Source organism: Nicotiana attenuata, chromosome 9 (assembly GCF_001879085.1).
Source record: "Nicotiana attenuata strain UT chromosome 9, NIATTr2, whole genome shotgun sequence".
NCBI classification, from domain to species: domain Eukaryota; kingdom Viridiplantae; phylum Streptophyta; class Magnoliopsida; order Solanales; family Solanaceae; genus Nicotiana; species Nicotiana attenuata.
Genome location: NC_031997.1, coordinates 10,012,285 through 10,022,479, shown reverse-complemented (window position 1 = coordinate 10,022,479; position 10,195 = coordinate 10,012,285).

Genomic DNA, 10,195 nt, shown 5'->3' with positions numbered 1-10,195 from the left:
TACTGTGCTTTCTATAACTTAGAGAAAGCATAAGCTCTTCTTGTTTTCATGGGCTTAATCCTAAGGATTTATCCATTTTCGTTACCTTCTTACTCGCTTTCCTTATCCTTACCCATGCCTTCTTAAAACCATTTCGCTCTACCATACAATAGTTTGCGACCATACATATCAATTTATATTACTCGCAACCTTTCAACTTACGTGCATCATAGATTTCCTTATGTCATTCTGGAACATCAAACGAGATATCACATCGTCTCTAACTCTTCTTTACTCTCATAATTAGGCTTCTCGATACCTAGATACCATAGGCTGGAAGACATGCCACTGATGACGCTGCTATCATTCATGGATATTGATTCCCCACACTTCTAGCCTTCTATTTGAAGTAAGGACTATTCACAACTTTCTGCATTTCAGTATCTTGTACGTGATCCACCTTTACCTTACTTATCTTAAAATCTCGCATCATATCTTCTATCTCTTTCATAACCTCCCTTCCACATAGGTATGATTCACATTACAACTTGAGTTTCTATTATAATACTACAATTCCGTGGGAGCTTCATACTGACTTCTTATGAGGCTGTTACTTTTCTAACCGGCATTATCGTAGAGCCGTTATAGACTATGGTTGTTGTACTATCTCTTTTGGACCTCTGATATTAAGGTTGACCTTGCAATGTTCTAAATCACGATGTCCATAATTTCCTGGGTCCAATAATCAAACACCTGATTTACTTGGGTTATGTAATTCTTTAGTTTCCTCTTCCCTCTGATCAAACTTTATGTAGGATTAAACTATCTTCCGATATGCGGTTCATGGTGTTAGTTATTAATTTAGCCTTCAAGGATGCTATGGAATATCTGTGATTCAATCTTCTAACGATTCGATCCTTTGTCTTTGACATGGGCTCAATTCTTTCTTTTAACTTATACCAAAATCTTCGACGGCTATATGATTGTCAACCAATATGCTCCATGGTAATACTCCAAACTCTCAAGTGCGTTCATTACATAACTAACTCTGGATCATTGATCGAATAATTCCTTTCATTCCTTCTCAGCTTTCTTTAAACATAAGCTATTACTTTTCCTGGTCTTTCTGCCCTCTTCTTGCATGCATACTTAGCTTATCTTAGTTCCCACACATGCCGGAGTTTTTGTGCAACTCAATCATCTCGAATATTACTTTTGATTTTACTTCCCGTTCATTAGCTACGGTAGGTGTCACTTTCTTTTGGAGTGCATACAATATTGTTGTGAGACTGTTGTCATAAGACCATTTCCTCTTTAGGTCACTGAGCTTAGGTTGAAGCCTTCTTTCTTATTTCCTCAGCTAGTCTTTCATTAGAAAAATATAGTAGAGCACACAAATATTATCTCAAGGGTTAAACGTAAATATATTATTCTTGCATAATCGATTTATTTAAAAAATAATTACAAATTAATATTTATACGTAATAAGTGAAATTACAAATAATAGTACATAATGCATTGAGGTTAGACTAAGAAAAAGATGCAATTTCATTTGTGGGACACTTAGTTTTCAGTTTCTCATTCGATATTCAGTATTCACTTTGATCTGACTAATCCGAATTCCTGCAGGGAAATCGCACCTTGGGACACGTACGGGGCTATAATATTATGGCGTATCTAGATTATCATATATTTACGATCCATACAAAAGCGATTGGATATCTCTAGTCAAAAGGCCCTAAAAAATATTGCAATATAAAGACCAATCAAATGAGCATGGTATTCTTTCAAGGATAAGATATAAAGCTTCTTCCAATGCCTACCAACAGTCCAACTCCAATAGTAATGCGCACCCTTCTATATAATGATGTTTACCTTGAAAATACGAGTAAAAATTAAATTTAATTTGTGGTTTTAAAGATATGTGATTTAGTTCAATACCAATTAATAATCAAGAAATATTAAGTAGAAGTAAAAGAGACAAGTGAATCAAACCAATATTACTTGACAGTAGTAACCTCGAGATGGTGACCTCGAGATGGGCTAAGAGCAATAAAGTAAGAAAACTAGAGCTAAAGGACAATGGTGATGAACAGTAGGCAAAAAGTAGAGAGTATATTCTTTACTTAGTGATTACATGATGTTACCAATGATTGGAGTCCCCTTTATATAATAGGGGAATCCTAAATATTGAATATTTCTATTAACAGTAGGGAATATTCCTGATATAGCTGTCTAACCGCCTAGTATGGAATCGTACAATCATATTTTGGGATTTGCGCCATGATCTTGGGAACGTGGCAGGAATCTAGCTCATTCTATTACAAATACTCAACAGTACAATTTTGGGATCGAGCATACTCGGCCTCGGTGTATGTCGTGCTTCAGTCTTCGGGCATTGCACTCTGTCCTCGAGCTTGGATCTGGTCCTACGAGCTCGAACTTTACCTTGCCCGAACTCGGGCTCAAAATGAGCCCTCGAGCCCATAGATCGAAGGCATACTATTTCGACCGTATACAAATAGTCCCCGCGTTTCTTAGAGTAGGACGATAAGAAACGAATTGAGTCCTTGACTCTTATCCCCATTTGTTACGACATCATCAGTGGCGTAAGCGACAGAGGAAAAAAAGTTTGGAAGCTAGGCCTTTCCGAGGGAGACTCCAAGAACTTTAGCGAGTCCGGCGGTGGGGAAGATTCTGAGGGTGAAGACGCTTCTGCCGATAAAGATTGTGCTGCTTAGGTTTCGTATTCTTCGTGATTCTTTGCTTTTGAGGCTGATCGGCCCTTATAAAGCATTCTTGATCGTGACCTATAGCCCCTGTAAATAGGTCTATACAAAAGTTTTATCCTTCCATGGCTCCAGAATCTGTTACTCCTTTGTGCGGGTCAGAGTGTCTTAACATAAAATTCCCTTTGAATGTTCACAGACCTGAGATGGTAATGTCCGAAGGTAAGTACAGCCCTCGACCGTTTCTTATCAATGGACCCTGAATGATCGTTTGAACTTGAGTTTCAGTAGCTCGTGGACCAAACAGTCGATGAGGTAAGGTAGCCCTTGGGCTTGATGGTTGAGTGGGTATATGCTTTGGTCTTGAAATGAAAGATAGCCCTTAGGCTTTATAGTCGAGTGATGATTTGCTCGAACTCGAAGTAAAGTTATCCCTTAGAATTTTATAGATAGTTCCCGAGTGAGAATTTGCTCGAACTCGGGTAGCCCTTGGGCATAGTAGTCGAGTGAGTGTTTGCTCGAACTCAAAATAAAGTTAGCCCTTAGGCTTTATAGATAGTCCCTGAGTGAGAGTTTGCTCGAACTCGGGTAGCCCTTGGGCTTAGTAGTCGAGTGAGTACTTGCTCGAACTCGAGATGAAGTTAGCCTTTAGGCTTTATAGATAGTCCTCGAGTGAGAGTTTGCTTGAACTCGGGTTAAGATAGCTCGTGGGCTGTATAGTCGAGTTAGGATTTGCTCAACTCGAAGTAAAGTTAGCCCTTAGGCTATATAGATAGTCTTCGAGTGAGAGTTTGCTCAAACTCGGGTTAAGATAGCTCGTGGGTTGTATAGTCGAGTGAGGATTTGCTCGAACTCGAAGTAAAGTTAGCCCTTAGGCTTTTTTACACTAGCCCTTAGGCTCTTCAAGTCGGGCCGATTCGGCCTCTAAAGCGGCTGTAATTTTTCCCTCTTTTCGGTTAAAAGACTTAGTGAAAATTTTTGTATGCCTTAGCATGTATTTTTTGTACCCGTTGGGTTTTTCGAGGGTTCGACGTATCAGAACCTTATTAGTAACTTGTTTGTGTAACGATAATCGAATACCTCTTGAGGTTTCTTCGAAGGCTGAAATTATCGAAGCCTTTAAATTATTCGAGGGCTGATTTTATCGAAGCCCTTTTTGCTTTTGTCGAGGGTAGCCGAGTTTAACCGGTTTTTCGAACTATTTTAAGGCCTTTAATTTATGGCAGAAGTCGAACGTCTCCGAGCCGCATTATTTCGGCCGTAGCCATTTACATAAATATAGTCTTTAATATGGCCTTATCCCCGAATGTTATGGCCTTGGCCTATATATCGGGGGTGCCCTTTGAGGTCTTATTGTTTAGATAGCTCGGGTAGGTAGTCCCCAAGTGTTCGAGATATGCTTCCGTTTAGGTTAAGATAGCCCTTGCGCTTTTGTATCTGTTACGGATTTCGGGTGTCTCCGATCCGTGTTGGTCGTAGCCTTTTTAGTTCGGAACTTGCGCTTTGGGCTATCTTCTGTTTTGCTTCGAGCTTGCCGGAAATGTCAGTCCCCGGGTGGGGTGGCCGTGGCCCGTAAAGTCGAGGATTGCCTTTAAGGTCTTATGGTCTAAAAATGTTAGCAGTTTGATTCCGTTTGCTTTTGGGACGACATTCCTCGAGCGTGGGGTCGGTTGTTCGAAATTCCGTAGTGGTCAGTCCTTAAGCCTGTTTACACAATAGATCGAGAGTATAAAATATTAAATTTCTCTAAAGGCATGAGATATCAAGGAAAAATACTTCTCTTAATGGATGATTATACATGAGCGCATGTTTGATGTTTGGGGCCCGAGTCACATATATGGGTACGGTTCATCTGACCGTTTGACCCTTACAACATTTTCCTTTCGAGGCCCCGCCGTCATGAAGTAATCTGCTTGACACAAAGTAGTCATTCGAGGGTAATGCCCCCCGATGCTCGAGGCTTATTGTAGGGAACTTCGGATACTATTGACTTGCTCCAAGTTAGCACGATCAATGGTTGCCTCGTTAAAAACCTTGCCGGAAAAATCCATTTGGGATAAAACTCGGTCTAAGGGAAAAAGAGTGCAACGCGTGCTTTAAGTCCCATAGCTTCCTGCCGATCCTCACTAATAACCTGCAAGCGTTAGTTGAATAAATAGAAAAGGTGGGGCCGTACCTTTATTCGGAGTTTGGATATTTGATGTGATCTTCCTCGGCGTCGAGTCCCCGTGAATTTTGACCTCGATCATTTCGTGCGAAGCTTCGCCCAGATCCGATGCTCCTATGATCTTCGTTGTGCGTTTGATATCGATCTCTACTCGATCTTGGCTCTCGATCAATGTCCCTTTTTTCCTTATACATGGGCCTGTTAGAATAAACGGACCCCAAAGGAATCCCCAGTTGATCATCCTTGACCCTAATTTTTGACTGATACCGATTGTGTACGTTGGCCCAAGTGACAGCCGGATACTCGATTAAACTTTGCTTCAACTGCTGTGAAGCTATAAAACTTCAAGTATTGAGACCTTGAGAGAAAGCTTGAATAGCCCACTCATCGGAGACCAGGGAAAATCTATTCTCTCCGTTTGGAATCGAGACACGAATTCCCTGAGCATCTCGTTATATTTTTGCCTTACCTTGAAAAGGTCCGATTTCCTCGTTGCAACTTTGAGGGCTCCGGCATGTGCCTTTACAAAAGAATTTGCAAGCATAGCAAAAGAATCAATAGAATTAGGAGGTAAGTTATGATACCAAATTAAGGCACCCTTCGATAGAGTCTCTCCAAATTTTGTCAATAGTACGGATTCAATTCTATCATCTCCTAAATCGTTCCATTTTATGGTGCACGTATACGAGGTGACGTGTTCATTCGGATCGGTCGCCCCGTTATACTTGAGAATCTCGGTCATACGAAACCTCTTAGGGATTTGCTTCGGACCTTCACAAGGGGGGAATGGTCTTTGCATGAACTTTTTAGAATCTAGTCCTTCCAATTATATCGGTGGTGCCCCTGGGAGTTGATCAACACGGGAGTTATATGTTTCTACTTTTTTGTCATTATCCTCAATCTTTTTCTCCCCGACTCGATTCTCCTGGAGAGTTCCTCGACCATCCTCAAAATTTTGGGGTCAGTCCACGATCCATTATCGCTTGATCTTTCCGATATCGGTTCAGTACATCGAGTATGTTCCGGTTCGACTACACTCGGGGTTTTTTGTTGACTTTGAAATTGAGCGATTGCAATCTGTTGAGCTTGTAGCAGCTAGAATATCATTTGGAGACTGACTCCCCTATCTCCTTCACATTGTGTTCCTTGGCCCCTAGATCGGGCTTCCCTGCATGCTCTTTCTTCGGGGTCTGTGCTTAAACAAGTATTCAAAGCTATGCGTGAACTTACGTCAACAGGTTGTATATCCGACACTTCCCCAAGGTTTACCTGTCACGCCCCCATTTTCTCACAAAATCGTGTTTCGACATTTATGGGGCAACTATTTTTTTGAGAGAGTAGGGAATTGGAATTAGAAGAGTTGCCACCTAACTGATTGAGGTGCGTTAGGGCACCTAGAGCACATAACTCATGTTGTACCAGTTTACATCCCCAGAGATCGGGCAAGGGCTCGAAATTACCTTGAGGGGAAGGTGTTAGGCACCCCTCGAGGTCCACAACGGTGGGTCCTGGCCGAACATAATTTAAGCGAATTAGTCTTAGAAAGGGAGGAAAACAATTTGGACAAGTACCATATTCAATTTATTCTAAACAAGAGTAGGAGGGGTCCTATGTTTTTTAGCCTATAGGATCATTCCATGCAATACTTTGTAATTCCCCCAAGTCGGGGTATTACTCATAGCATTAGCACATGGACTATCATATAATGTAAGGCCCCGTGAAAATTTGTGCCCAAAACCTAGTAGCTTGTAGTGTCAAGTTCCGGATATGTGTTAGGAATGTGTAAAACCTAGTATCTTGTAGTGTCAAGTTCCGGATATCTTCCGGACAAAGTGAGTCAGTGTGTTAGTCAAATTTGAGGTCAAAAATGCGTTCCATTATGCGATCGCATAACTGATATACGGACCGCATAGTTGTCGCATAATCGTCTTGAGATTTTGTAAAGGGCAGTTATGCGGTGCATTATGCGACCGCAGAACGAGTATGCGGACCGCATTTCTGCCGCAAACCCAAACAGAATGTTTAGAGTTTTGGAGCACTTTTGCGGTCCATTCTGCTGACCGCATTTCTGTTTTGCGATCGCAAAGTGCGACCGCAAATCTGACTCGGGCTCCTATTTTTCTTAATTTTAAACCCGGCCCCTTCATCAATAAAACACCCCAACCCCTCATTTTAACATATTTTCTGAACAAAACTAGACAGAGGGAAGAGAGAGTTCTTGAGAGAGAGTCCCACCTTGATCAATTTGATTCTTCAAAGTCACCCGGGCCGGGGAAGTTTCAAGTAATTGTCTTCATCTCCATTCTTGCATGTAAAATCCCCAACCCTTTTTCATTGGTTTCCAGGTTTAAACACAAAGGGGGATTCTCATGCATTGATTCTTGAAAATAAAGGTTGACAACATACATGCATGTCTTTTAAAACCTAAAATCTAGTAAGGGGAAATTGGGTAGAAGTAAAGGTTTGCAAAAGAAGGATTGATAACCTAAATAGGTTCGGGTAGAAATTGTGAATTTTAATTCTAAGATATATGTGTTAACTTGTGAACTAGATTGTCGTTGCTAGACTATTTGGTGAATTGAAAGTAGAAGTTAAAAAGGAAATTCGGCTCCAGGTATGTATGGCTAACTTTGACCTTTGTAAAGTCACTTTGTTTGGTGCACGAATAATTGGTATGTGATACCTATGTGGACCATTTGTGAATTCTTGTGATTGATATGCCTTGAGTGTTCTTGGTTAATCTCCCGATATAATGGTGCAAGTAAATGGCAACAAACCAAATGTGTGTGTGTGAATGTATTTATGTGGTAAGAGCTATGTAACAAATGATGGAAAGAAATCGTAACTGAAGCCAATTGAAACAACTGTGGTAATATCATATGTGGCTTGTCGTGGGCAAATACCATTGTGTCTTAAATTGTGTGTGAGCTGTTGTATATAATGGAATTGGTATTGATGGTTATGGAAATTCTTTGTGAATTGTTCTTGTTGTTGTTGTTGTGTGATTTGTGATTGTTCGGTGGGATCGGATTGCGCGCCGCAACACGAAGTAATAAGGTGTGGGTTGTGGTGATAAGGGTGGCCGAGGTAATAAGTGTGGCCGAGGTAATAAGGGTGGAAAGTGATCATAATCACTATTGAAATGAAAATATGAGAAAGTTGTGAAATCATTGATGTGATAATGTTGAAAGGGGAAAAAGGAGAGATTGTGAAACTTGTTTGGCTTGATTGTTCCTTTCATGTATATTTGATTGTTGATTCTATTCCTGCTCGTTACTTGTCTATTGTTTGAGTTTACTCGGGGCAAAGTTTGTTCATACATACCAGTACAATTCAAATGTACTGACGTCCCTTTTGCCGGGGGCGCTACATTTGTGTTATGAATGTAGGTGGATCTATAGCAGGTACTCCAGTCCACCCTCCATAGCACTCCTTCACTTCCTGTCAGCTGAATTGGAGAGCCCCTTTCCTCTCGGGGCCCTACGTGGCTCATGCCGCTTTTATTCCAGAGTCTTGTTTTGGTATTTGTGTAAGGTATAGCCGGAGCCTTGTTGCCGACAAGTATTGTATCATCCTTTTCTATCCTTAGAGGCTCCGTAGAAAGGAAATGTGGGCTGTGAACTTATGTAATATGTATTTTGTGTGTTGGGCGATGTAAGTTGTAAACCACGCTAAGTAACCATGTTTGTTATGTATATTTCGTAAAAAGGTGTTTTAATTATAAATGGCTATTTCCTTTGATTAATGATTAATGATTAATGAAAACAGGGGGTAACACGTGGGATAGGAAAGGCACCCAGGTCCGCTTGACTGGGGCTACCCGGTCGAGCGCCAGTCGCGCCCTTCGGATTTGGGGCGTGACAAACTTGGTATCAGAGCCTAAGGTTTTAATAGAGTCCTAGGATGTCTCGGAGCCGTGTCTAGTAGAGCCCTTGTTATCGGTGTGTTGTCGACCACATCTATAAGTAGGGGGATACATGGACATTTAGGAAATTACCCTCTTCTTTGTTACTCTATATCGTGCGCTGAAGTGAAAGGTGAAAGTATCTATGTCTAACTGGTGCTCGGTTCCGAAATTTTCAGTAATGGCACCTAAGAAGAGAGCTAGACTCGACCTTGGGGCCAATGCCACCCCAAGTGTGGCTATGAATCATCTACCTGATGTCGTGGGTGAGAGTGACTCCCCGGTCTTGAATCTACCTAGCCCATCTTTTCCAGATCAAAGTATTCCTGTTCCTGCTGCGGCAGAGGGTGCTACCATCCCTCCCGCCGATATTCCTGATCCTGATGCAGTTCCAGCTTCCGGTCCCGAGGTTTCTGATGGGGACCATAGGGGAGCCATCCATATGTTGACCCAGTTAGTGGTCGCTCAGGCCCAGAGATCTCCTGATGCCCCTGCGTCCTCCAGCAGACAGGGAGATTCCGCCAGCTCCAGAGTCAACCAGTTCCTGCGGTTAGCCCCTCCAGAGTTCTCGGGCACAGACCCAGAGGCCGATCCGCAGGATTTCCTTGATGAAATGTATAAGACCCTTCGAGTGATGAAGGCTTCAGAGACGGAGGGAGTTAAGTTGGCTTCATACAGGTTGAGGGGAGTAGTGTATTGGTGGTTCGAGATATGGGAGGATTCCCGTGGGGAGGGAAGACCTCCGGCTAGATGGAATGAGTTTGTAGATGCATTTATGGACCACTTCTTGTCCACCGAGACAATGGCAGCCCGTGCCACTGAGTTTGAGGTCCTCAAGCAGGGCAGTATGAGTGGTTGGGAGTACCACATGGAGTTTGTGAGACTGTCCAAGTATGCTCCTCAGTTAGTGTCGACCATGGATGCTCGAGTTCGGCGATTCGTTCAGGGCCTTAGTCCTTTGGTGGTGAATGAGGCTGCTACAACGGCCTTACACTCAGATATGAATTATGGAAAGATTGTGGGATTCGCTCAGGACACAGAGGCTAGAAAGTTGAAGATACGGGCGGAAAGGGAGAGTAGCAGCAGGTCCCGATCAGTAGGTCACTCAGGGTGACCAGTTCTAGGGAGAGGGCCATTAGGGCCATCGCAGTCATATACTCAGTCCTCAGCAAGCGCACCGCCATCTGTGCACACTTATCAGCAGATCAGTCACTTGAGACCGGGTTCAGACAGTAGGAGGCCCCATCAGTCCGGTCGTCTATGAGGGAGATCACAGCTGCAGGGGAGGGCTCCATGCCCCAAGTGTGGGAGATTCCATATAGAGACTTGTTATTTGGATATCCCGGTGTGTTTTAGATGCGGGGTGAGAGGTCATATCCAGCGGGACTGTCGTGTGCCCAGGCAGGGCATGGGTAG